The 27,608-nt window shown below is 39.7% G+C and overlaps 10 non-coding genes across 10 annotated transcripts; all 10 read right to left on the bottom strand.

Moving 5' to 3' along the window:
* Positions 1-11,996: 11,996 nt before the first annotated feature.
* Positions 11,997-12,160, bottom strand: LOC135028615 (U1 spliceosomal RNA). Its single transcript, XR_010224872.1, has one exon. It is a non-coding gene; the product is annotated as a U1 spliceosomal RNA (small nuclear RNA).
* A 151-nt stretch (positions 12,161-12,311) lies between these two features.
* Positions 12,312-12,475, bottom strand: LOC135028559 (U1 spliceosomal RNA). Its single transcript, XR_010224819.1, has one exon. It is a non-coding gene; the product is annotated as a U1 spliceosomal RNA (small nuclear RNA).
* Positions 12,476-13,149: 674 nt separating this feature from the next.
* Positions 13,150-13,312, bottom strand: LOC135028669 (U1 spliceosomal RNA). The gene has a single exon (XR_010224918.1). It is a non-coding gene; the product is annotated as a U1 spliceosomal RNA (small nuclear RNA).
* A 152-nt stretch (positions 13,313-13,464) lies between these two features.
* Positions 13,465-13,628, bottom strand: LOC135028783 (U1 spliceosomal RNA). The gene has a single exon (XR_010225014.1). It is a non-coding gene; the product is annotated as a U1 spliceosomal RNA (small nuclear RNA).
* A 10,993-nt stretch (positions 13,629-24,621) lies between these two features.
* On the bottom strand, positions 24,622-24,785 carry LOC135028613 (U1 spliceosomal RNA). The gene has a single exon (XR_010224870.1). It is a non-coding gene; the product is annotated as a U1 spliceosomal RNA (small nuclear RNA).
* Positions 24,786-24,935: 150 nt separating this feature from the next.
* Positions 24,936-25,099, bottom strand: LOC135028571 (U1 spliceosomal RNA). The gene has a single exon (XR_010224830.1). It is a non-coding gene; the product is annotated as a U1 spliceosomal RNA (small nuclear RNA).
* Positions 25,100-25,773: 674 nt separating this feature from the next.
* LOC135028668 (U1 spliceosomal RNA) lies at positions 25,774-25,936 on the bottom strand. The gene has a single exon (XR_010224917.1). It is a non-coding gene; the product is annotated as a U1 spliceosomal RNA (small nuclear RNA).
* A 152-nt stretch (positions 25,937-26,088) lies between these two features.
* On the bottom strand, positions 26,089-26,252 carry LOC135028772 (U1 spliceosomal RNA). The gene has a single exon (XR_010225004.1). It is a non-coding gene; the product is annotated as a U1 spliceosomal RNA (small nuclear RNA).
* Positions 26,253-26,926: 674 nt separating this feature from the next.
* Positions 26,927-27,089, bottom strand: LOC135028667 (U1 spliceosomal RNA). The gene has a single exon (XR_010224916.1). It is a non-coding gene; the product is annotated as a U1 spliceosomal RNA (small nuclear RNA).
* A 152-nt stretch (positions 27,090-27,241) lies between these two features.
* On the bottom strand, positions 27,242-27,405 carry LOC135028743 (U1 spliceosomal RNA). The gene has a single exon (XR_010224976.1). It is a non-coding gene; the product is annotated as a U1 spliceosomal RNA (small nuclear RNA).
* Positions 27,406-27,608: the final 203 nt, after the last annotated feature.

Below are 27,608 nucleotides of genomic sequence, written 5' to 3'. Positions count from 1 at the left end.
GATATCTAATTAGCACACAGGTAAGGAATTAAGAAAATCTTTATTTAAGGGTGAAGATGTTTCTCACAAAATCGTTGCCCCAATGCATCATTGAAATTCAAGCTGGAAAGATGATTTTAATATATCACTTGTACATTTTGTATTGCTCTTCTGGTGACAATGTAGTTTGTTTTTGTCAATTACCATTTTAATAATCGGGTAAAGAAAATTAAGTGGATTTTTGAAAGAAAACAATACTGTCAATATACTATTAAAACAAATGAAAATGGTAAAAGTTATTGTACTTTAAGTAAAAATAAAAGAGCAAAAATATCAATCCCAGTTTTGGATAACTTTAATTAACAAAAAAAAACGCATATAGCAGAGGATAGTTTCAATCTGCCTACCTCTGGGCTATGGACCCAGCATGCTTCCATTACAGTACTCTGCTGCACATGTAATTGCAAGAGATCCTGAAGTACTCACTCATCATGGGAAAGTACCAATGTGTTTCTTCATTGGTTGATGGAAGAAACATCTTACAAAAACTCTCCAGATTATTGACTACTTAAAGTTTTTCTAGGAAACGTTCTAGATGAATGCTTATTAGCCTTTGTCAGTATGTACTTTTGCAAAGTGTCGCTGTGGCGCAATCAGTTAGTGTGTACGGCTATTAACCAAAAGGTTGGTGGTTCAATCCCACCCAGGGATGTAATTGACCTTGTTATCAGATTTTGGTGATCTTTAAGTAGACAAGTCAAAATTTCAAAAACCCCTGTTATGGTGTAGGGTACCTGGCCTTCTCTGATGTAATCAGAGTTAGATTTTATTCAGTGATTTTATAAAAACAGCTAGGAAGCACAATTTAGCAGTGGTTTGCAGAGAAAAAGAAATATGCTGGCAAAAAAATCCAATTGAGTGATTAAACAGCTCTTCATTTTCTGGCTTTATTTTTATGCTAACAAATTTGTTCTCTGAAAAGTGTCCACAAAGCCAAGTATCTGATTAACATCTTTGTAGGGATGGTTTTTCACCTATTACTAAATTAAACTTGCTTCATTGGAAAGGCAGCAAGATGCATCCTCATTTCAATATCTACTGAAATAATACAGGTTGACACCAGGAAACATTAACGCCACTGCATCCTTGCTGCTTTCTCATGTGGAAGTCTGTTTAATGTGAAAACAAGGTGATATCTAATTAGCACACAGGTAAGGAATTAAGAAAATCTTTATTTAAGGGTGAAGATGTTTCTCACAAAATCGTTGCCCCAATGCATCATTGAAATTCAAGCTGGAAAGATGATTTTAATATATCACTTGTACATTTTGTATTGCTCTTCTGGTGACAATGTAGTTTGTTTTTGTCAATTACCATTTTAATAATAGGGTAAAGAAAATTAAGTGGATTTTTGAAAGAAAACAATACTGTCAATATACTATTAAAACAAATTAAAATGGTAAAAGTTATTGTACTTTAAGTAAAAATAAAAGAGCAAAAATATCAATCCCAGTTTTGGATTACTTTAACAAAAAAAAAATGCATATAGCAGAGGATAGTTTCAATCTGCCTACCTCTGGGTTAAGGGGCCCAGCATGCTTCCATTGCAGTACTCTGCTGCACATGTAAGTGCAAGAGATCCTGAAGCACTCACTCATCATGGGAAAGTACCAATGCGTTTCTTCATTGGTTGATGGAAGAAACATCTTACAAAAACTCTCCAGATTATTGACTTTTTAAAGTTTTCTAGGAAACGTTCTAGATGAATGCTTATTAGCCTTTGTCAGTATGTACTTTTGCAAAGTGTCTCTGTGGTGCAATCGGTTAGTGTGTTTGGTTATTAACCAAAGGGTTGGTGGTTCAATCCCACCCAGGGATGTTATTGACCTTGTCATCAGATTTTGGTGATCTTTAAGTAGACAAGTCAAAATTTCAAACCCCCTCTTATGGTGTAGGGTACCTGGCCTACTCTGATGTAATCAGAGTTAGATTTGATTAAGTGATTTTATCAAAAAACAGCTAGGAAGCACAATTTAGCAGTGGTTTGCAGAGAAAATGAAATATGCTGGCAGAAAAATCCAATTGAGTGATTAAACAGCTCTTCATTTTCTGGCTTTATTTTTATGCTAACTAATTTGTTCTCTAAAAAGTGTCCACAAAGCCAAGTATCGGATTAACATCTTTGTAGGGATGGTTTTTCACCTATTACTAAATTAAACTTGCTTCATTGGAAAGGCAGCAAGATGCATCCTCATTTCAATATCTACTGAAATAATACAGGTTGACACCAGGAAACATTAACGCCACTGCATCCTTGCTGCTTTCTCATGTGGAAGTCTGTTTAATGTGAAAACAAGGTGATATCTAATTAGCACACAGGTAAGGAATTAAGAAAATCTTTATTTAAGGGTAAGATGTTTCTCACAAAATCGTTGCCCCAATGCATCATTGAAATTCAAGCTGGAAAGATGATTTTAATATATCACTTGTACATTTTGTATTGCTCTTCTGGTGACAATGTAGTTTGTTTTTGTCAATTACCATTTTAATAATCGGGTAAAGAAAATTAAGTGGATTTTTGAAAGAAAACAATACTGTCAATATACTATTAAAACAAATTAAAATGGTAAAAGTTATTGTACTTTAAGTAAAAATAAAAGAGCAAAAATATCAATACCAGTTTTGGATTACTTTAATTAACAAAAAAAATGCATATAGCAGAGGATAGTTTCAATCTGCCTACCTCTGGGTTATGGACCCAGCATGCTTCCATTACAGTCCTCTGCTGCACATGTAAGTGCAAGAGATCCTGAAGCACTCACTCATCATGGGAAAGTACCAATGTGTTTCTTCATTGGTTGATGGAAGAAACATCTTACAAAAACTCTCCACATTATTGACTTTTTAAAATGTTTCTAGGAATCGTTCTAGATGAATGCTTATTAGCCTTTGTCAGTATGGACTTTTGCAAAGTGTTGCTGTGGCGCAATCAGTTACTGTGTAAGGCTATTAACCAAAAGGTTGGTGGTTCAATCCCACCCAGGGATGTAATTGACCTTGTTATCAGATTTTGGTGATCTTTATGTAGACAAGTCAAAATTTCGAAAACCCCTGTTATGGTGTAGGGTACCTGGCCTTCTCTGATGTAATCAGAGTTAGATTTGATTCAGTGATTTTATAAAAACAGCTAGGAAGCACAATTTAGCAGTGGGTTGCAGAGAAAAAGAAATATGCTGGCAAAAAAATCCAATTGAGTGATTAAATAGCTCTTCATTTTCTGGCTTTATTTTTATGCTAACAAATTTGTTCTCTGAAAAGTGTCCACAAAGCCAAGTATCTGATTAACATCTTTGTAGGGATGGTTTTTCACCTATTACTAAATTAAACTTGCTTCATTGGAAAGGCAGCAAGATGCATCCTCATTTCAATATCTACTGAAATAATACAGGTTGACACCAGGAAACATTAACGCCACTGCATCCTTGCTGCTTTCTCATGTGGAAGTCTGTTTAATGTGAAAACAAGGTGATATCTAATTAGCACACAGGTAAGGAATTAAGAAAATCTTTATTTAAGGGTAAGATGTTTCTCACAAAATCGTTGCCCCAATGCATCATTGAAATTCAAGCTGGAAAGATGATTTTAATATATCACTTGTACATTTTGTATTGCTCTTCTGGTGACAATGTAGTTTGTTTTTGTCAATTACCATTTTAATAATCGGGTAAAGAAAATTAAGTGGATTTTTGAAAGAAAACAATACTGTCAATATACTATTAAAACAAATTAAAATGGTAAAAGTTATTGTACTTTAAGTAAAAATAAAAGAGCAAAAATATCAATACCAGTTTTGGATTACTTTAATTAACAAAAAAAATGCATATAGCAGAGGATAGTTTCAATCTGCCTACCTCTGGGTTATGGACCCAGCATGCTTCCATTACAGTCCTCTGCTGCACATGTAAGTGCAAGAGATCCTGAAGCACTCACTCATCATGGGAAAGTACCAATGTGTTTCTTCATTGGTTGATGGAAGAAACATCTTACAAAAACTCTCCACATTATTGACTTTTTAAAATGTTTCTAGGAATCGTTCTAGATGAATGCTTATTAGCCTTTGTCAGTATGGACTTTTGCAAAGTGTTGCTGTGGCGCAATCAGTTACTGTGTAAGGCTATTAACCAAAAGGTTGGTGGTTCAATCCCACCCAGGGATGTAATTGACCTTGTTATCAGATTTTGGTGATCTTTATGTAGACAAGTCAAAATTTCGAAAACCCCTGTTATGGTGTAGGGTACCTGGCCTTCTCTGATGTAATCAGAGTTAGATTTGATTCAGTGATTTTATAAAAACAGCTAGGAAGCACAATTTAGCAGTGGGTTGCAGAGAAAAAGAAATATGCTGGCAAAAAAATCCAATTGAGTGATTAAATAGCTCTTCATTTTCTGGCTTTATTTTTATGCTAACAAATTTGTTCTCTGAAAAGTGTCCACAAAGCCAAGTATCTGATTAACATCTTTGTAGGGATGGTTTTTCACCTATTACTAAATTAAACTTGCTTCATTGGAAAGGCAGCAAGATGCATCCTCATTTCAATATCTACTGAAATAATACAGGTTGACACCAGGAAACATTAACGCCACTGCATCCTTGCTGCTTTCTCATGTGGAAGTCTGTTTAATGTGAAAACAAGGTGATATCTAATTAGCACACAGGTAAGGAATTAAGAAAATCTTTATTTAAGGGTGAAGATGTTTCTCACAAAATCGTTGCCCCAATGCATCATTGAAATTCAAGCTGGAAAGATGATTTTAATATATCATTTGTACATTTTGTATTGCTCTTCTGGTGACAATGTAGTTTGTTTTTGTCAATTACCATTTTAATAATCGGGTAAAGAAAATTAATTGGATTTTTGAAAGAAAACAATACTGTCAATATACTATTAAAACAAATTAAAATGGTAAAAGTTATTGTACTTTAAGTAAAAATAAAAGAGCAAAAATATCAATCCCAGTTTTGGATTACTTTAATTAACAAAAAAAATGCATATAGCAGAGGATAGTTTCAATCTGCCTACCTCTGGGTTATGGACCCAGCATGCTTCCATTACAGTACTCTGCTGCACATGTAAGTGCAAGAGATCCTGAAGCACTCACTCATCATGGGAAAGTACCAATGTGTTTCTTCATTGGTTGATGGAAGAAACATCTTACAAAAACTCTCCACATTATTGACTTTTTAAAATGTTTCTAGGAATCGTTCTAGATGAATGCTTATTAGCCTTTGTCAGTATGGACTTTCGCAAAGTGTTGCTGTGGCGCAATCAGTTACTGTGTAAGACTATTAACCAAAAGGTTGGTGGTTCAATCCCACCCAGGGACGTAATTGACCTTGTTATCAGATTTTGGTGATCTTTATGTAGACAAGTCAAAATTTCAAACCCCCTCTTATGGTGTAGGGTACCTGGCCTTCTCTGATGTAATCAGAGTTAGATTTGATTCAGTGATTTTATAAAAACAGCTAGGAAGCACAATTTAGCAGTGGTTTGCAGAGAAAAAGAAATATGCTGGCAAAAAAATCCAATTGAGTGATTAAACAGCTCTTCATTTTCTGGCTTTATTTTTATGCTAACAAATTTGTTCTCTGAAAAGTGTCCACAAAGCCAAGTTTCTGATTAACACCTTTGTAGGGATGGTTTTTCACCTATTACTAAATTAAACTTGCTTCATTGGAAAGGCAGCAAGATGCATCCTCATTTGAATATCTACTGAAATAATACAGGTTGACACCAGGAAACATTAACACCACTGCATCCTTGCTGCTTTCTCATGTGGAAGTCTGTTTAATGTGAAAACAAGGTGATATCTAATTAGCACACAGGTAAGGAATTAAGAAAATCTTTATTTAAGGGTGAAGATGTTTCTCACAAAATCGTTGCCCCAATGCATCATTGAAATTCAAGCTGGAAAGATGATTTTAATATAACACTTGTACATTTTGTATTGCTCTTCTGGTGACAATGTAGTTTGTTTTTGTCAATTACCATTTTAATAATCGGGTAAAGAAAATTAAGTGGATTTTTGAAAGAAAACAATACTGTCAATATACTATTAAAACAAATGAAAATGGTAAAAGTTATTGTACTTTAAGTAAAAATAAAAGAGCAAAAATATCAATCCCAGTTTTGGATTACTTTAATTAACAAAAAAAAACGCATATAGCAGAGGATAGTTTCAATCTGCCTACCACTGGGCTATGGACCCAGCATGCTTCCATTACAGTACTCTGCTGCACATGTAATTGCAAGAGATCCTGAAGTACTTACTCATCATGGGAAAGTACCAATGTGTTTCTTCATTGGTTGATGGAAGAAACATCTTACAAAAACTCTCCAGATTATTGACTATTTAAAGTTTTTCTAGGAAACGTTCTAGATGAATGCTTATTAGCCTTTGTCAGTATGTTCTTTTGCAAAGTGTCGCTGTGGCGCAATCAGTTAGTGTGTACGGCTATTAACCAAAAGGTTGGTGGTTCAATCCCACCCAGGGATGTAATTGACCTTGTTATCAGATTTTGGTGATCTTTAAGTAGACAAGTCAAAATTTCAAAAACCCCTGTTATGGTGTAGGGTACCTGGCCTTCTCTGATGTAATCAGAGTTAGATTTGATTCAGTGATTTTATAAAAACAGCTAGGAAGCACAATTTAGCAGTGGTTTGCAGAGAAAAAGAAATATGCTGGCAAAAAAATCCAATTGAGTGATTAAATAGCTCTTCATTTTCTGGCTTTATTTTTATGCTAACAAATTTGTTCTCTGAAAAGTGTCCACAAAGCCAAGTATCTGATTAACATCTTTGTAGGGATGGTTTTTCACCTATTACTAAATTAAACTTGCTTCATTGGAAAGGCAGCAAGATGCATCCTCATTTCAATATCTACTGAAATAATACAGGTTGACACCAGGAAACATTAACGCCACTGCATCCTTGCTGCTTTCTCATGTGGAAGTCTGTTTAATGTGAAAACAAGGTGATATCTAATTAGCACACAGGTAAGGAATTAAGAAAATCTTTATTTAAGGGTGAAGATGTTTCTCACAAAATCGTTGCCCCAATGCATCATTGAAATTCAAGCTGGAAAGATGATTTTAATATATCATTTGTACATTTTGTATTGCTCTTCTGGTGACAATGTAGTTTGTTTTTGTCAATTACCATTTTAATAATCGGGTAAAGAAAATTAATTGGATTTTTGAAAGAAAACAATACTGTCAATATACTATTAAAACAAATTAAAATGGTAAAAGTTATTGTACTTTAAGTAAAAATAAAAGAGCAAAAATATCAATCCCAGTTTTGGATTACTTTAATTAACAAAAAAAAATGCATATAGCAGAGGATAGTTTCAATCTGCCTACCTCTGGGTTATGGACCCAGCATGCTTCCATTACAGTACTCTGCTGCACATGTAAGTGCAAGAGATCCTGAAGCACTCACTCATCATGGGAAAGTACCAATGTGTTTCTTCATTGGTTGATGGAAGAAACATCTTACAAAAACTCTCCACATTATTGACTTTTTAAAATGTTTCTAGGAATCGTTCTAGATGAATGCTTATTAGCCTTTGTCAGTAAGGACTTTTGCAAAGTGTTGCTGTGGCGCAATCAGTTACTGTGTAAGGCTATTAACCAAAAGGTTGGTGGTTCAATCCCACCCAGGGACGTAATTGACCTTGTTATCAGATTTTGGTGATCTTTATGTAGACAAGTCAAAATTTCAAACCCCCTCTTATGGTGTAGGGTACCTGGCCTTCTCTGATGTAATCAGAGTTAGATTTGATTCAGTGATTTTATAAAAACAGCTAGGAAGCACAATTTAGCAGTGGGTTGCAGAGAAAAAGAAATATGCTGGCAAAAAAATCCAATTGAGTGATTAAACAGCTCTTCATTTTCTGGCTTTATTTTTATGCTAACAAATTTGTTCTCTGAAAAGTGTCCACAAAGCCAAGTTTCTGATTAACACCTTTGTAGGGATGGTTTTTCACCTATTACTAAATTAAACTTGCTTCATTGGAAAGGCAGCAAGATGCATCCTCATTTGAATATCTACTGAAATAATACAGGTTGACACCAGGAAACATTAACGCCACTGCATCCTTGCTGCTTTCTCATGTGGAAGTCTGTTTAATGTGAAAACAAGGTGATATCTAATTAGCACACAGGTAAGGAATTAAGAAAATCTTTATTTAAGGGTGAAGATGTTTCTCACAAAATCGTTGCCCCAATGCATCATTGAAATTCAAGCTGGAAAGATGATTTTAATATATCACTTGTACATTTTGTATTGCTCTTCTGGTGACAATGTAGTTTGTTTTTGTCAATTACCATTTTAATAATCGGGTAAAGAAAATTAAGTGGATTTTTGAAAGAAAACAATACTGTCAATATACTATTAAAACAAATGAAAATGGTAAAAGTTATTGTACTTTAAGTAAAAATAAAAGAGCAAAAATATCAATCCCAGTTTTGGATTACTTTAATTAACAAAAAAAAACGCATATAGCAGAGGATAGTTTCAATCTGCCTACCTCTGGGCTATGGACCCAGCATGCTTCCATTACAGTACTCTGCTGCACATGTAATTGCAAGAGATCCTGAAGTACTCACTCATCATGGGAAAGTACCAATGTGTTTCTTCATTGGTTGATGGAAGAAACATCTTACAAAAACTCTCCAGATTATTGACTAAAGTTTTTCTAGGAAACGTTCTAGATGAATGCTTATTAGCCTTTGTCAGTATGTACTTTTGCAAAGTGTCGCTGTGGCGCAATCAGTTAGTGTGTAAGGCTATTAACCAAAAGGTTGGTGGTTCAATCCCACCCAGGGATGTAATTGACCTTGTTATCAGATTTTGGTGATCTTTAAGTAGACAAGTCAAAATTTCAAAAACCCCTGTTATGGTGTAGGGTACCTGGCCTTCTCTGATGTAATCAGAGTTAGATTTGATTCAGTGATTTTATAAAAACAGCTAGGAAGCACAATTTAGCAGTGGTTTGCAGAGAAAAAGAAATATGCTGGCAAAAAAATCCAATTGAGTGATTAAACAGCTCTTCATTTTCTGGCTTTATTTTTATGCTAACAAATTTGTTCTCTGAAAAGTGTCCACAAAGCCAAGTATCTGATTAACATCTTTGTAGGGATGGTTTTTCACCTATTACTAAATTAAACTTGCTTCATTGGAAAGGCAGCAAGATGCATCCTCATTTCAATATCTACTGAAATAATACAGGTTGACACCAGGAAACATTAACGCCACTGCATCCTTGCTGCTTTCTCATGTGGAAGTCTGTTTAATGTGAAAACAAGGTGATATCTAATTAGCACACAGGTAAGGAATTAAGAAAATCTTTATTTAAGGGTGAAGATGTTTCTCACAAAATCATTGCCCCAATGCATCATTGAAATTCAAGCTGGAAAGATGATTTTAATATATCACTTGTACATTTTGTATTGCTCTTCTGGTGACAATGTAGTTTGTTTTTGTCAATTACCATTTTAATAATAGGGTAAAGAAAATTAAGTGGATTTTTGAAAGAAAACAATACTGTCAATATACTATTAAAACAAATTAAAATGGTAAAAGTTATTGTACTTTAAGTAAAAATAAAAGAGCAAAAATATCAATCCCAGTTTTGGATTACTTTAATTAACAAAAAAAAAATGCATATAGCAGAGGATAGTTTCAATCTGCCTACCTCTGGGTTAAGGGGCCCAGCATGCTTCCATTGCAGTACTCTGCTGCACATGTAAGTGCAAGAGATCCTGAAGCACTCACTCATCATGGGAAAGTACCAATGCGTTTCTTCATTGGTTGATGGAAGAAACATCTTACAAAAACTCTCCAGATTATTGACTTTTTAAAGTTTTCTAGGAAACGTTCTAGATGAATGCTTATTAGCCTTTGTCAGTATGTACTTTTGCAAAGTGTCTCTGTGGTGTAATCGGTTAGTGTGTTTGGTTATTAACCAAAGGGTTGGTGGTTCAATCCCACCCAGGGATGTTATTGACCTTGTCATCAGATTTTGGTGATCTTTAAGTAGACAAGTCAAAATTTCAAACCCCCTCTTATTGTGTAGGGTACCTGGCCTACTCTGATGTAATCAGAGTTAGATTTGATTAAGTGATTTTATCAAAAAACAGCTAGGAAGCACAATTTAGCAGTGGTTTGCAGAGAAAATGAAATATGCTGGCAGAAAAATCCAATTGAGTGATTAAACAGCTCTTCATTTTCTGGCTTTATTTTTATGCTAACTAATTTGTTCTCTGAAAAGTGTCCACAAAGCCAAGTATCGGATTAACATCTTTGTAGGGATGGTTTTTCACCTATTACTAAATTAAACTTGCTTCATTGGAAAGGCAGCAAGATGCATCCTCATTTCAATATCTACTGAAATAATACAGGTTGACACCAGGAAACATTAACGCCACTGCATCCTTGCTGCTTTCTCATGTGGAAGTCTGTTTAATGTGAAAACAAGGTGATATCTAATTAGCACACAGGTAAGGAATTAAGAAAATCTTTATTTAAGGGTAAGATGTTTCTCACAAAATCATTGCCCCAATGCATCATTGAAATTCAAGCTGGAAAGATGATTTTAATATATCACTTGTACATTTTGTATTGCTCTTCTGGTGACAATGTAGTTTGTTTTTGTCAATTACCATTTTAATAATCGGGTAAAGAAAATTAAGTGGATTTTTGAAAGAAAACAATACTGTCTATATACTATTAAAACAAATTAAAAAGGTAAAAGTTATTGTACTTTAAGTAAAATAAAAAGAGCAAAAATATCAATCCCAGTTTTGGATTACTTTAATTAACAAAAAAAATGCATATAGCAGAGGATAATTTCAATCTGCCTACCTCTGGGTTATGGACCCAGCATGCTTCCATTACAGTACTCTGCTGCACATGTAAGTGCAAGAGATCCTGAAGCACTCACTCATCATGGGAAAGTACCAATGTGTTTCTTCATTGGTTGATGGAAGAAACATCTTACAAAAACTCTCCAGATTATTGACTATTTAAAGTTTTTCTAGGAAACGTTCTAGATGAATGCTTATTAGCCTTTGTCAGTATGTACTTTCACAAAGTGTCGCTGTAGCGCAATCAGTTAGTGTGTACGGCTATTAACCAAAAAGTTGGTGGTTCAATCCCACCCAGGGACGTAATTGACCTTGTGATCAGATTTTGGTGATATTTAAGTAGACAAGTCAAAATTTCAAACCCTCTCTTATGGTGTAGGGTACCTGGCCTACTCTGATGTAATCAGTTAGATTTGATTAAGTGATTTTATGAAAAAAACAGCTAGGAAGCACAATTTAGCAGTGGGTTGCAGAGAAAAAGAAATATGCTGGCAGAAAAATCCAATTGAGTGATTAAACAGCTCTTCATTTTCTGGCTTTATTTTTATGCTAACAAATTTGTTCTCTGAAAAGAGTCCACAAAGCCAAGTATCTGATTAACACCTTTGTAGGGATGGTTTTTCACCTATTACTAAATTAAACTTGCTTCATTGGAAAGGCAGCAAGTGATGTCATCCAAGCAGTGGGTCAAAGTTGGCTTCATCCCTCGTCTGCTTATGAAAAGAGAAAAGGGATATGCAGGGCATGGCGGCCTTTTGCGACGCTTGGATGACCCCTAGTTCGCATTAAACACCCCCACCCTCCTTCGGTGTGGGGCTCATGTTGGCCATGCCCCAGCCCCTAAAGCATTCAAGCTGATTTCTTGCAGCAGCTGGGTACTGTAACAGCTCCAGAGCTGCTCTGTAAGGCAAGTAAAAGGGTGTGGGCCCTGCAGCACTACCTGTAGTTTGCATTGTGCATTGGAAGGCACAAAGTAAGCAGACGGGAGGAGAAGTCAGGATAGTGCACAAGGTTATAGAAGGGATGGGCTCAAGAAAAGAGAAGTGGAAACAGACAGCATACTAGGCTGGAGAGAGACCTGAGACAAAGAGATCTGAATTATACGAGAGCCGTCCAGGGGAAACACAAATTATGCAGTCAAGTTTCCCACATTTGGGGAAATCGCAAGGGGCAGCACACCCAGAGTGCAATGGGTGAGCCTTGCCCTGGGAGAAGCACCTTCATGATCATAGTATCTCACCTGGCAGGTTAGTAGGAGTTGGGCTAGAGCTGGGGAGGGTCGCTGCTCGGGCACTACCTTTCAAGTGAAGGAGATCCAACTGAGGCAGCACAAGGGAACTCTCAAAAGAAGAACAAGGCTAGAGGAAGATCTGAGACAAAGAAATCTGACTTTTACCAGAGCTGACCAGAGGAAAGCACAAACACAGTCCACCACTACCACAAATAATGCAGTCGAGTTTCCCACATTTGGGGAAATCACAGGGGTCAGCATACCCAGAATGCAATGAATGAACCTCACCCTGGGAGAACAATCTTCATGACAATAGTATCTCCTATGCAAAATAAGTATGATTTGGGATAGGGCTGGGGAGGGCCGTTGCTCAGGCACATCTCTGTCAAGTAAAGGAGATTCAACTGAGGCAGCACAAGGGAACTCTCATCTGGGGACAACAACTGCAGGGAGAACACATATTTTCAGATGAACATGGGGTGGCAGAAGGCTGCCTAATACTGAAGCACCCCCAAACAACAAACCAAATGCAACAACTAGTGCAAGCATTCCTGGGGGATGGCCTGCAGCAGATGGATTTGAATATGGTGATGTCATCCAAGCAGTGGGTCAAAGTTGGCTTCAACCCTCGTCTGCATATGAAAAGAGAAAAGGAGCGTGCAGGGCATGGAGGCCTTTTGTGGTGCTTGGATGACCCCTAGTTCGCATTAAGCACCCCCACCCTCCTTCGGTGTGGGGCTCATGTTGGCCATTCCCCAGCCCCTGAAGCATTCAAGCTGATTTCTTGCAGCAGCTGGGCACTGTAACAGCTCCAGAGCTGCTCTGTAAAGCAAGTAAAAGGGTGTGGGCCCTGCAGCACTACCCGTAGTTTGCATTGTGCATTGGGAGGCACAAAGTAAGCAGACGGGAGGAGAAGTCAGGATAGTGCACAAGGGTATAGAAGGGAGGGGCTCAAGAAAAAAGAAGTGGAACCAGACAGCAAACTAGGCTGGAGAGAGACCTGAGACAAAGAGATCTGAATTACATGAGAGCCGACCAGGGAAAACTCAAATTATGCAGTCAAGTTTCCCACATTTGGGGAAATCGCAGGGGCAGCACACCCAGAGTGCAATGGGTGAGCCTTGCCCTGGGAGAAGCAACTTCATGATCATAGTATCTCACCTGGCAGGTAAGTAGGAGTTGGGCTAGAGCTGGGGAGGGTCGCTGCTCGGGCACCCCCCTGTCAAGTGAAGGAGATCCAACTGAGGCAGCACAAGGGAACTCTCGAAAGAAGACAAAGGCTAGAGGAAGATCTGAGACAAAGAAATCTGACTTTTACCAGAGCTGACCAGAGGAAAGCACAAACACAGTCCCCCACTACCACAAATAATGCAGTCGAGTTTCCCACATTTGGGGAAATCACAGGGGTCAGCATACCCAGAATGCAATGAATGAACCTAACCCTGGGAGAACAATCTTCATGACCATGGTATCTCCTATGCAAAATAAGTATGATTTGGGATAGGGCTGGGGAGGGCCGTTGCTCAGGCACATCTCTGTCAAGTAAGTTGCATTTGATTTGTTGTTTGGGGGTGCTTCAGTATTAGGCAGCCTTCTGCCCTACCATGTTCATCTGAAAATATGTGTTCTCCCTGCAGTTGTTGTCCCCAGATGAGAGTTCCCTTGTGCTGCCTCAGTTGAATCTCCTTTTGGAGAAGACCTCAATAAGATTGTAGCTGATCTGGCTACTGCTAAAACAGCTTGCCTACCTAGTATGACTCCTACCACGCAGAAGGCTAAAAGTACTTTTCTTGGCCCTTTCATCCTCCAGGTAAAGCGTACCCAAGGTCAGGCATACCCAAAGCAAGCTCATGTTTCCAGACCTGCCAAGCCCAGACTGAAGCAATCCTGGGCTGCCCATCAGCCTGCTTCCAAAACGGACAAGCCTGCCGCATGACGGTGCAGGCCTCCCTCTGGGGGATCCCAGGGTGGGGGGCCCGACTTCTAGGTTTGGCAAAGAAAGGTATAATTCTAAGCTAGAGAATTCTGTTTGGAGCTCACCTTGTACTTTGTGAAGAAATAATCAGCATTGTGGCTGAGCAGATACATGTAGTGTGTGGCTGCAAACTGCATGGATCTGCTGCGTTGTAATGCTGATTCTTTTTTTTTGCAAAGTACCAATAGCTTCATATAATGTTCACAATTTTTATGCAGGATCAAATAGCTCAATAGGTAGGGTGTTTGATTAGAATTCAACAGGTTATAGGTTTGAATCCTGGGTATGGTAGTTTGAGATGTGTTATTTAATAAAGTATGTTGTTCTGACTGCCGGCATCCTATCACCTGGGATATCATACTAAATAAATGGAGTTGAGAAAATTTTTTTTTTTTTTTTTAACTAGGGACAATTTCCAGATACTTCTCTTTATAACTGAGATTGCCCCCTGGAACTTCACATCAGTTGACAACTATGCATGAGTGGGCAGTGCTTGCCCTGGATCTGTCCACCCATTTATGTGCCGCCATAAAATAAAGCATGACTAACAGTTATCCTGGGCGTACACTACACAATTATCTGTCAGGCTATCTATCCAGTCTGGATGGATGGAATGAAAATCTGGTAATGTATAGGAGCAAATGTCAATTAACCATTTGCTCCCAAACACTAGAAAAGTGGTCAAAAATGGTCATTACACAAATTGGTTAAACCCAAAATTTAACCAATTTGTTTAGGGGACCATTTTTGTCCATTTTTTAGTGTTTGAGAGTAAATCGTTGATGGTCATTTGCTCACATAGATAACCGGATTTCTATTCCAACCAGCCAGTGTTGGAGAGATGGTCTGCCAGATTACATAATGCATACCAGAGCCATAACTAGACTTTTTGGTGCCCTGTGACAGAGAATTATATGCCCTCCCCCCCATTTTTGCAATATGGACAAAAGGCGCATGCCTTGTGGGGAAGGGGCATAACAAGATTGGTCTCAGAGAAAGCACATGAGATATGAAGATATATCTAGTATACTTGACACTCAATGGTTTGTGGTATTGCAGGGGTGCCCTCCTTAAATGCATATACAGTCACACATGGCATGTTTGTGTAAATGGCATATCAGCAGTCAGCACTAACTGGTGACATGCCATTTGTACAAGTAAGCCATGTGTGACTAATATATAAACATACTTTATTAAATAACACCTCAAACTATCATACCCAGGATTCAAACCTATAACCTGTTAAATTCTAATCAAACACCCTACCCATTGAGCTACTTGATCCTGCATCTATTCTAACCTCCAAAAACAGATTCAGTTGCATTTTCCAGCGTGTTTTGTTTGCGCCTTTGCAAATGTCTTACATCGACAAACTTATTTAGTACTATTTTGCAAATAGGGTTACATTGTCGCAACATTGTGTTCCCTAATTGCTTGATTTTTTAAATGCAAAAATTGATAAAGACACCTGATAATTGCTCTGTGGAGTCTTCTTTTGTGTCTACTTCTTATCTACATTTAATTCCCTACCTATAATCAAGGCATTTTTAAATGCTGGGTGCTGCCAAGACGTGAGGCCTACCTAGTCTTTAGATCTGAATTTGAATGTACTTGTGAACTAACTTAATTTCCTACTTCTAAACTCATTCCTAAATTCACTACTTACATTAATCCTGTAGTTGGGCATTTTGAGCCTTCAATTGTGGGCATTGTTTTGTGTCCAGACCAGCAGCTGGTGGTGTGCATTTGCTGGAAAGGCATCGAAGACCTCCGATATGCTGCATCTCCTGATGTGTGTCTGCCTCAAGTGGCTGTCAGCAAATGCATGCTAGACACCCCATTCCAAGCTTATTGTGACATCACGGAACATGCATCATAGAACAGGCATGCTAGAACATGGGTCTTCAACCTGCGACCCTCCAGCTGCTGTGGAACTACATATCCCAGCATGCCCTGCCTCAGTTTTAGCATACCTTAATAGCAAAACTGTGGCAGGGCATGCTGGGATGTGTAGTTTCACAGCAGCTGGAGGGCCACAGGATGAAGACCCATGTGCTAGAACCAAACCGCAGGTACATTGAATGCTAGCAAGCTGAATGTTTAAATCCTTTTTGTTCCGCAGCATTCCAATGCGGAAGATTCCATGGAACCAGAGATTATTCCATTGAGAAGGACATGCTGCCTGGATGACTGCACTGTGCAAATTAAATCACGGAGCCAGTTGGCTTGTGGGTGGCTCTGGTGACTGGGTGGTTGGGTGGGCGGTGTGTCGGAGGTGGAGCACATGCAAATGAATGTGTATCATCCAGCTAGTGAGAGAGAAAACTCATGCAGGAGTGTGCCTGCTTGTCAGTGAGTTATGCACCTTGCCAGACGTCAAATCTACATGGAGCAACTGGAGGGGACAAGAGCAGGTTTGGAAAATATAGACAGAAGAGCATATATGCTGGCGCATTCTCCATGATTGTGTCAGCTTATGTTTTGGTGCACTGCACTTTCCTCCACTAAGTTTTAGCCATTTTGTTTAAACGCAAGTGTAGTTGCTTCTCGCTCTTTTGGCTGTGATATTGTATTGTGGTTGAAGAGTCTGCTGGAGGGATTGTTTTCTTCATTGGCGAGAGACTGAAGATATTCCAGGATGGAAGGCTTGGGAACACTATCCGTTTTTCAGTTGTGGAAGAGTTGAAAGACCGGATTGGACTACATTCTATAGTAAAGGGTATCTTTGTATTTATTAATCCTCCCTTTATATGTGTCTGTCTTTCAATAAAGCTTTGGGCTTGTGATTCCGTCACCCTCTTACACTCCACACCCATAGCCTTATTAACTATTGTATTGTTTAAATGTATAGTGCAGTTCATGATTTATAGTGTAGGCTGACCTGTGCTGTAGTTCTTGAACTGTACTATACCGACAGCATTTGTATTGTGTTTTGGCTGTGCTGCAACACAGTACTTATGTGTGTAATGTTTATGTATGTTTTTTTGCTTCTTTATGTCAATAAAGACTGCTTTTTCAATCCAATATCTGAAAACAATCAATGTTTATCTTTGATGGCAATAGAAGTGGTATGATATTTGCTGCTTTTGAAAGGCAATATCTGATATGTCCCCTATCTGGGAACCATATATTAAATGGCTTTTCAGAAAAGGGAGATGGGAGAAGAGCTTTCAGTACTTGTAGGACCGATGCACATTTCCTATTCTAGCCTCCAAAAACAGATTCAGTTGCATTTTCCAGCGTGTTTTGGATGCGCCTTTGCAAATGTCTTACATCGACAAACTTATTTAGTACTATTTTGCAAATAGGGTTACATTGTTGCAACATTGTGTTCCCTAATTGCTTGATTTTTTAAATGCAACAATTGATAAAAACACCTGATAACTGCTCTGCGGAGTCTTATTTTGTGTCTACTTCTTATCTACATTTAATTCCGTACCTCTAATCAAGGCATTTTTAAATGCTGGCGGCTGCCAGGACGTGAGGCCTACCTAGACTTTAGATCTGAATTTGAATGTACTTGTGAACTAACTTAATTTCCTACTTCTAAATTCATTCCTAAATTCACTACTTACATGAATCCTGTAGTTGGGCATTTTGGGACTTCGATTGTGGGCATTGTTTTGTGTCCAGACCAGCAGCAGGTGGTGTGCATTTGCTGGAAAGGCATCAAAGACCTCCGATATGCTGCATCTCCTGATGTGTGTCTCCCTCAAGTGGCTGTCAGCAAATGCCTGCTAGACACCTCATTCCAAGCTGATTGTGACATCACGGAACATGCATCATAGAACAGGCATGCTAAAACATGGGTCTTCAACCTGCGACCCTCCAGCTGCTGTGGAACTACACATCCCAGCATGCCCTGCCTCAGTTTTAGCATACCTTATAGCAAAACTGTGGCAGGGCGTGCTGGGATGTGTAGTTTCACAGCAGCTGGAGGGCCACAGGATGAAGACCCATGTGCTAGAGCCAAGCCGCAGGTACATTGAATGCTAGCAAGCTGAATATTTAAATCCTTTTTGTTCCGCAGCATTCCAATGCGGAAGATTCCATGGAACCAGAGATCCTTCCATTGAGAAGGACATGCTGCCTGGATGACTACACTGTGCAAATTAAATCACGGAGCCAGTTGGTTTGTGGGTGGCTCTGGTGACTGGGTGGTTGGGTGGGTGGTGTGTCGGAGGTGGAGCACATGCAAATGATTGTGTATCATCCAGCTAGTGAGAGTGAAAACTCATGCAGGAGTGTGCCTGCTTGTCAGTGGGTTATGCACCTTGCCAGACGTTAAATCTACATAGAGCAGCTGGAGGGGACAAGAGCATGTTTGCAAAATATAGATAGAAGAGCATATATGCTGGCGCATTCTCCATGATTGTGTCAGCTTATGTTTTGGTGCACTGCACTTTCCTCCACTAAGTTTTAGCCATTTTTGTTAAGCTCAAGTGTAGTTGCTTCTCGGCCTTTTGGCTGTGATCTTGTATTGTGGTTGAAGGGTCTGCTGGAGGGAGGGATTGCTTTCTTCATTGGCGAAAGACCAAAGATATTCCAGGATGGAAGGCTTGGGAACACTATCTGTTTTTCAGTTGTGGAAGAGCACAGAGGTCGGATTGGACTACATTCTATAGTAAAGGATGTCTTTCTATTTATTAAACCTCCCCTTATATGTGTCAGTCTTTCAATAAAGCTTCGGGCTTGTGATTCCCTCACCCTCTTACACTCCACACCCATAGCCTTATTAACTGTTGTATTATTGTACAGTTTAAATGTATAGTGCAGTTCATGATTTATAGTGTAGGCTGGCCTGTGCTGTAGTTCTTGAACTGTACTATACCATCAGCATTTCTATTGTGTTTTGGCTGTGCCGCAACGCGGTACTTATGTGTGTAATGTTTATGTATGTTTTTTTGCTTCTTTATGTGCATCGGTCCTACAAGTAATGAAAGCTCTTCTCCCATCTCCCTTTTCTGAAAAGCCATTTAATATATGGTTCCCAGATAGGGGACATATCAGATATTGCCTTTCAAAAGCATCAAATATCATACCACTTTTATTGCCATCAAAGATAAACATTGATTGTTTTCAGATATTGGCTTGAAAAAGCAGTCTTTATTGACATAAAAAAAAAACATACATAAACATTGCACACATAAATACAGTGTTGCAGCACAGCCAAAACACAATACAAATGCTGACGGTATAGTACAGTTCAAGAACTACAGCACAGGCCAGTCTACACTATAAATCATGAACTGCACTATACATTTAAAGTATACAATAATACAACAGTTAATAAGGCTATGGGTGTGGAGTGTAAGAGGGTGAGGGATTCACAAAACCGAAGCTTTATTGTAACACAGACACATATAAGGGGAGGGTCAATAAATAGAAAGATATCCTTTACTATAGAATGTAGTCCAATCCGACCTCTGTGCTCTTCCACAACTGAAAAACAGATAGTGTTCCCAAGCCTTCCATCCTGGAATATCTTTGGTCTTTCGCCAATGAAGAAAACAATCCCTCCCTCCAGCAGACCCTTCAACCACGATACAAGATCACAGCCAAAAGGCCGAGAAGCAACTACACTTGAGCTTAACAAAAATGGCTAAAACTTAGTGGAGGAAAGTGCAGTGCACCAAAACATAAGCTGACACAATCATGGAGAATGCGCCAGCATATATGCTCTTCTATCTATATTTTGCAAACCTGCTCTTGTCCCCTCCAGCTGCTCTATGTAGATTTAACGTCTGGCAAGGTGCATAACCCACTGACAAGCAGGAACACTCCTGCATGAGTTTTCTCTCTCACTAGCTGGATGATACACAATCATTTGCATGCGCTCCACTTCCGACACACCACCCACCCAACCACCCAGTCACCAGAGCCACCCACAAGCCAACTGGCTCCGTGATTTAATTTGCACAGTGTAGTCATCCAGGCAGCATGTCCTTCTCAATGGAAGGATCTCTGGTTCCATGGAATCTTCCGCATTGGAATGCTGCGGAACAAAAAGGATTTAAATATTCAGCTTGCTAGCATTCAATGTACCTGCGGCTTGGCTCTAGCACATGGGTCTTCATCCTGTGGCCCTCCAGCTGCTGTGAAACTACACATCCCAGCATGCCCTGCCACAGTTTTGCTATTAAGGTATGCTAAAACTGAGGCAGGGCATGCTGGGATGTGTAGTTCCACAGCAGCTGGAGGGTCGCAGGTTGAAGACCCATGTTTTAGCATGCCTGTTCTATGATGCATGTTCCATGATGTCACAATCAGCTTGGAATGGGGTGTCTAGCAGGCATTTGCTGACAGCCACTTGAGGGAGACACACATCAGGAGATGCAGCATATCGGAGGTCTTCGATGCCTTTCCAGCAAATGCACACCACCTGCTGCTGGTCTGGACACAAAACAATGCCCACAATCGAAGTCCCAAAATGCCCAACTACAGGATTCATGTAAGTAGTGAATTTAGGAATGAATTTAGAAGTAGGAAATTAAGTTAGTTCACAAGTACATTCAAATTCAGATCTAAAGACTAAACACAAAACACAAAATAAGACTCCACAGAGCAATTATCAGGTGTCTTTATTAATTGTTGCATTTAAAAAATCAAGCAATTAGGGAGCACAATGTTGCGACAATGTAACCCTATTTGCAAAATAGTACTAAATAAGTTTGTCGATGTAAGACATTTGCAAAGGCGCAAACAAAACACGCTGGAAAATGCAACTGAATCTGTTTTTGGAGGTTAGAAAAGATGCAGGATCAAGTAGCTCCATGGGTAGGGTGTTTGATTAGAATTCAACAGGTTATAGGTTTGAATCCTGGGTATGATAGTTTGAGGTGTTATTTAATAAAGCATGTTTATATATTAGTCACACATGGCTTACTTGTACAAATGGCATGTCACCAGTTAGTGCTGACTGCTGATATGCCATTTGCACTAAAACAAATTAAAATGGTAAAAGTTATTGTACTTTAAGTAAAAATAAAAGCTAAAATATCAATCCCAGTTTTGGATTACTTTAATGAACAAAAAAAAAATGCATATAGCAAAGGATAGTTTCAATCTGCCTACCTCTGGGTTATGGACCCAGCATGCTTCCATTACAGTACTCTGCTGCACATGTAAGTGCAAGAGATCCTGAAGCACTCACTCATCATGGGAAAGTACCAATGTGTTTCTTCATTGGTTGATGGAAGAAACATCTTACAAAAACTCTCCACATTATTGACTTTTTAAAATGTTTCTAGGAATCGTTCTAGATGAATGCTTATTAGCCTTTGTCAGTATGGACTTTTACAAAGTGTTGCTGTGGCGCAATCAGTTACTGTGTAAGGCTATTAACCAAAAGGTTGGTGGTTCAATCCCACCCAGGGACGTAATTGACCTTGTTATCAGATTTTGGTGATCTTTATGTAGACAAGTGAAAATTTCAAACCCCCTCTTATGGTGTAGGGTACCTGGCCTTCTCTGATGTAATCAGAGTTAGATTTGATTCAGTGATTTTATAAAAACAGCTAGGAAGCACAATTTAGCAGTGGGTTGCAGAGAAAAAGAAATATGCTGGCAAAAAAATCCAATTGAGTGATTAAACAGCTTTTCATTTTCTGGCTTTATTTTTATGCTAACAAATTTGTTCTCTGAAAAGTGTCCACAAAGCCAAGTTTCTGATTAACACATTTGTAGGGATGGTTTTTAACCTATTACTAAATTAAACTTGCTTCATTGGAAAGGCAGCAAGATGCATCCTCATTTCAATATCTACTGAAATAATACAGGTTGACACCAGGAAACATTAACGCCACTGCATCCTTTGTGCTTTCTCATGTGGAAGTCTGTTTAATGTGAAAACAAGGTGATATCTAATTAGCACACAGGTAAGGAATTAAGAAAATCTTTATTTAAGGGTGAAGATGTTTCTCACAAAATCGTTGCCCCAATGCATCATTGAAATTCAAGCTGGAAAGATGATTTTAATATATCACTTGTACATTTTGTATTGCTCTTCTGGTGACAATGTAGTTTGTTTTTGTCAATTACCATTTTAATAATCGGGTAAAGAAAATTAAGTGGATTTTTGAAAGAAAACAATACTGTCAATATACTATTAAAACAAATGAAAATGGTAAAAGTTATTGTACTTTAAGTAAAAATAAAAGAGCAAAAATATCAATCCCAGTTTTGGATTACTTTAATTAACAAAAAAAAAACGCATATAGCAGAGGATAGTTTCAATCTGCCTACCTCTGGGCTATGGACCCAGCATGCTTCCATTACAGTACTCTGCTGCACATGTAATTGCAAGAGATCCTGAAGCACTCACTCATCATGGGAAAGTACCAATGTGTTTCTTCATTGGTTGATGGAAGAAACATCTTACAAAAACTCTCCAGATTATTGACTATTTAAAGTTTTTCTAGGAAACGTTCTAGATGAATGCTTATTAGCCTTTGTCAGTATGTACTTTTGCAAAGTGTCGCTGTGGCGCAATCAGTTAGTGTGTACAGCTATTAACCAAAAGGTTGGTGGTTCAATCCCACCCAGGGATGTAATTGACCTTGTTATCAGATTTTGGTGATCTTTAAGTAGACAAGTCAAAATTTCAAAAACCCCTGTTATGGTGTAGGGTACCTGGCCTTCTCTGATGTAATCAGAGTTAGATTTGATTCAGTGATTTTATAAAAACAGCTAGGAAGCACAATTTAGCAGTGGTTTGCAGAGAAAAAGAAATATGCTGGCAAAAAAATCAAATTGAGTGATTAAACAGCTCTTCATTTTCTGGCTTTATTTTTATGCTAACAAATTTGTTCTCTGAAAAGTGTCCACAAAGCCAAGTATCTGATTAACATCTTTGTAGGGATGGTTTTTCACCTATTACTAAATTAAACTTGCTTCATTGGAAAGGCAGCAAGATGCATCCTCATTTCAATATCTACTGAAATAATACAGGTTGACACCAGGAAACATTAACGCCACTGCATCCTTGCTGCTTTCTCATGTGGAAGTCTGTTTAATGTGAAAACAAGGTGATATCTAATTAGCACACAGGTAAGGAATTAAGAAAATCTTTATTTAAGGGTGAAGATGTTTCTCACAAAATCGTTGCCCCAATGCATCATTGAAATTCAAGCTGGAAAGATGATTTTAATATATCACTTGTACATTTTGTATTGCTCTTCTGGTGACAATGTAGTTTGTTTTTGTCAATTACCATTTTAATAATAGGGTAAAGAAAATTAAGTGGATTTTTGAAAGAAAACAATACTGTCAATATACTATTAAAACAAATTAAAATGGTAAAAGTTATTGTACTTTAAGTAAAAATAAAAGAGCAAAAATATCAATCCCAGTTTTGGATTACTTTAATTAACAAAAAAAAAAATGCATATAGCAGAGGATAGTTTCAATCTGCCTACCTCTGGGTTAAGGGGCCCAGCATGCTTCCATTGCAGTACTCTGCTGCACATGTAAGTGCAAGAGATCCTGAAGCACTCACTCATCATGGGAAAGTACCAATGCGTTTCTTCATTGGTTGATGGAAGAAACATTTTACAAAAACTCTCCAGATTATTGACTTTTTAAAGTTTTCTAGGAAACGTTCTAGATGAATGCTTATTAACCTTTGTCAGTATGTACTTTTGCAAAGTGTCTCGGTGGTGCAATCGGTTAGTGTGTTTGGTTATTAACCAAAGGGTTGGTGGTTCAATACCACCCAGGGATGTTATTGACCTTGTCATCAGATTTTGGTGATCTTTAAGTAGACAAGTCAAAATTTCAAACCCCCTCTTATGGTGTAGGGTACCTGGCCTTCTCTGATGTAATCAGAGTTAGATTTGATTAAGTGATTTTATAAAAGAACAGCTAGGAAGCACAACTTAGCAGTGGGTTGCAGAGAAAAAGAAATACGCTTGCAGAAAAATCCAATTGAGTGATTAAACAGCTCTTCATTTTCTGGCTTTATTTTTATGCTAACTAATTTGTTCTCTGAAAAGTGTCCACAAAGCCAAGTATCTGATTAACACCTTTGTAGGGATGGTTTTTCACCTATTACTAAATTAAACTTGCTTCATTGGAAAGGCAGCAAGTGATGTCATCCAAGCAGTGGGTCAAAGTTTGCTTCAACCCTCGTCTGCTTATGAAAAGAGAAAAGGGATATGCAGGGCATGGCGGCCTTTTGCGACGCTTGGATGACCCCTAGTTCGCATTAAACACCCCCACCCTCCTTCGGTGTGGGGCTCATGTTGGCCATGCCCCAGCCCCTGAAGCATTCAAGCTGATTTCTTGCAGCAGCTGGGTACTGTAACAGCTCCAGAGCTGCTCTGTAAGGCAAGTAAAAGGGTGTGGGCCCTGCAGCACTACCTGTAGTTTGCATTGTGCATTGGAAGGCACAAAGTAAGCAGACGGGAGGAGAAGTCAGGATAGTGCACAAGGTTATAGAAGGGAGGGGCTCAAGAAAAGAGAAGTGGAAACAGACAGCATACTAGGCTGGAGAGAGACCTGAGACAAAGAGATCTGAATTATACGAGAGCCGTCCAGGGGAAACACAAATTATGCAGTCAAGTTTCCCACATTTGGGGAAATCGCAAGGGGCAGCACACCCAGAGTGCAATGGGTGAGCCTTGCCCTGGGAGAAGCACCTTCATGATCATAGTATCTCACCTGGCAGGTTAGTAGGAGTTGGGCTAGAGCTGGGGAGGGTCGCTGCTCGGGCACTACCTTTCAAGTGAAGGAGATCCAACTGAGGCAGCACAAGGGAACTCTCAAAAGAAGAACAAGGCTAGAGGAAGATCTGAGACAAAGAAATCTGACTTTACCAGAGCTGACCAGAGGAAAGCACAAACACAGTCCACCACTACCACAAATAATGCAGTCGAGTTTCCCACATTTGGGGAAATCACAGGGGTCAGCATACACAGAATGCAATGAATGAACCTCACCCTGGGAAAACAATCTTCATGACAATAGTATCTCCTATGCAAAATAAGTATGATTTGGGATAGGGCTGGGGAGGGCCGCTGCTCAGGCACATCTCTGTCAAGTAAAGGAGATTCAACTGAGGCAGCACAAGGGAACTCTCATCTGGGGACAACAACTGCAGGGAGAACACATATTTTCAGATGAACATGGGGTGGCAGAAGGCTGCCTAATACTGAAGCACCCCCAAACAACAAACCAAATGCAACAACTAGTGCAAGCATTCCTGGGGGATGGCCTGCAGCAGATGGATTTGAATATGGTGATGTCATCCAAGCAGTGGGTCAAAGTTGGCTTCAACCCTTGTCTGCATATGAAAAGAGAAAAGGAGCGTGCAGGGCATGGAGGCCTTTTGTGGTGCTTGGATGACCCCTAGTTCGCATTAAGCACCCCCACCCTCCTTCGGTGTGGGGCTCATGTTGGCCATTCCCCAGCCCCTGAAGCATTCAAGCTGATTTCTTGCAGCAGCTGGGCACTGTAACAGCTCCAGAGCTGCTCTGTAAAGCAAGTAAAAGGGTGTGGGCCCTGCAGCACTACCCGTAGTTTGCATTGTGCATTGGGAGGCACAAAGTAAGCAGACGGGAGGAGAAGTCAGGATAGTGCACAAGGGTATAGAAGGGAGGGGCTCAAGAAAAAAGAAGTGGAACCAGACAGCAAACTAGGCTGGAGAGAGACCTGAGACAAAGAGATCTGAATTACATGAGAGCCGACCAGGGAAAACTCAAATTATGCAGTCAAGTTTCCCACATTTGGGGAAATCGCAGGGGCAGCACACCCAGAGTGCAATGGGTGAGCCTTGCCCTGGGAGAAGCAACTTCATGATCATAGTATCTCACCTGGCAGGTAAGTAGGAGTTGGGCTAGAGCTGGGGAGGGTCGCTGCTCGGGCACCCCCCTGTCAAGTGAAGGAGATCCAACTGAGGCAGCACAAGGGAACTCTCGAAAGAAGAACAAGGCTAGAGGAAGATCTGAGACAAAGAAATCTGAATTTTACCAGAGCTGACCAGAGGAAAGCACAAATACAGTCCCCCACTACCACAAATAATGCAGTCGAGTTTCCCACATTTGGGGAAATCACAGGGGTCAGCATACCCAGAATGCAATGAATGAACCTCACCCTGGGAAAACAATCTTCATGACAATAGTATCTCCTATGCAAAATAAGTATGATTTGGGATAGGGCTGGGGAGGGCCGCTGCTCAGGCACATCTCTGTCAAGTAAAGGAGATTCAACTGAGGCAGCACAAGGGAACTCTCATCTGGGGACAACAACTGCAGGGAGAACACATATTTTCAGATGAACATGGGGTGGCAGAAGGCTGCCTAATACTGAAGCACCCCCAAACAACAAACCAAATGCAACAACTAGTGCAAGCATTCCTGGGGGATGGCCTGCAGCAGATGGATTTGAATATGGTGATGTCATCCAAGCAGTGGGTCAAAGTTGGCTTCAACCCTTGTCTGCATATGAAAAGAGAAAAGGAGCGTGCAGGGCATGGAGGCCTTTTGTGGTGCTTGGATGACCCCTAGTTCGCATTAAGCACCCCCACCCTCCTTCGGTGTGGGGCTCATGTTGGCCATTCCCCAGCCCCTGAAGCATTCAAGCTGATTTCTTGCAGCAGCTGGGCACTGTAACAGCTCCAGAGCTGCTCTGTAAAGCAAGTAAAAGGGTGTGGGCCCTGCAGCACTACCCGTAGTTTGCATTGTGCATTGGGAGGCACAAAGTAAGCAGACGGGAGGAGAAGTCAGGATAGTGCACAAGGGTATAGAAGGGAGGGGCTCAAGAAAAAAGAAGTGGAACCAGACAGCAAACTAGGCTGGAGAGAGACCTGAGACAAAGAGATCTGAATTACATGAGAGCCGACCAGGGAAAACTCAAATTATGCAGTCAAGTTTCCCACATTTGGGGAAATCGCAGGGGCAGCACACCCAGAGTGCAATGGGTGAGCCTTGCCCTGGGAGAAGCAACTTCATGATCATAGTATCTCACCTGGCAGGTAAGTAGGAGTTGGGCTAGAGCTGGGGAGGGTCGCTGCTCGGGCACCCCCCTGTCAAGTGAAGGAGATCCAACTGAGGCAGCACAAGGGAACTCTCGAAAGAAGAACAAGGCTAGAGGAAGATCTGAGACAAAGAAATCTGAATTTTACCAGAGCTGACCAGAGGAAAGCACAAATACAGTCCCCCACTACCACAAATAATGCAGTCGAGTTTCCCACATTTGGGGAAATCACAGGGGTCAGCATACCCAGAATGCAATGAATGAACCTAACCCTGGGAGAACAATCTTCATGACCATGGTATCTCCTATGCAAAATAAGTATGATTTGGGATAGGGCTGGGGAGGGCCGTTGCTCAGGCACATCTCTGTCAAGTAAGTTGCATTTGATTTGTTGTTTGGGGGTGCTTCAGTATTAGGCAGCCTTCTGCCCTACCATGTTCATCTGAAAATATGTGTTCTCCCTGCAGTTGTTGTCCCCAGATGAGAGTTCCCTTGTGCTGCCTCAGTTGAATCTCCTTTTGGAGA

Source organism: Pseudophryne corroboree, unplaced genomic scaffold (genome assembly GCF_028390025.1).
Source record: "Pseudophryne corroboree isolate aPseCor3 unplaced genomic scaffold, aPseCor3.hap2 scaffold_480, whole genome shotgun sequence".
Lineage (NCBI taxonomy): Eukaryota > Metazoa > Chordata > Amphibia > Anura > Myobatrachidae > Pseudophryne > Pseudophryne corroboree.
Note: the sequence above shows the minus strand (reverse complement) of the source record. Positions and strands in the feature narration are given on the sequence as shown.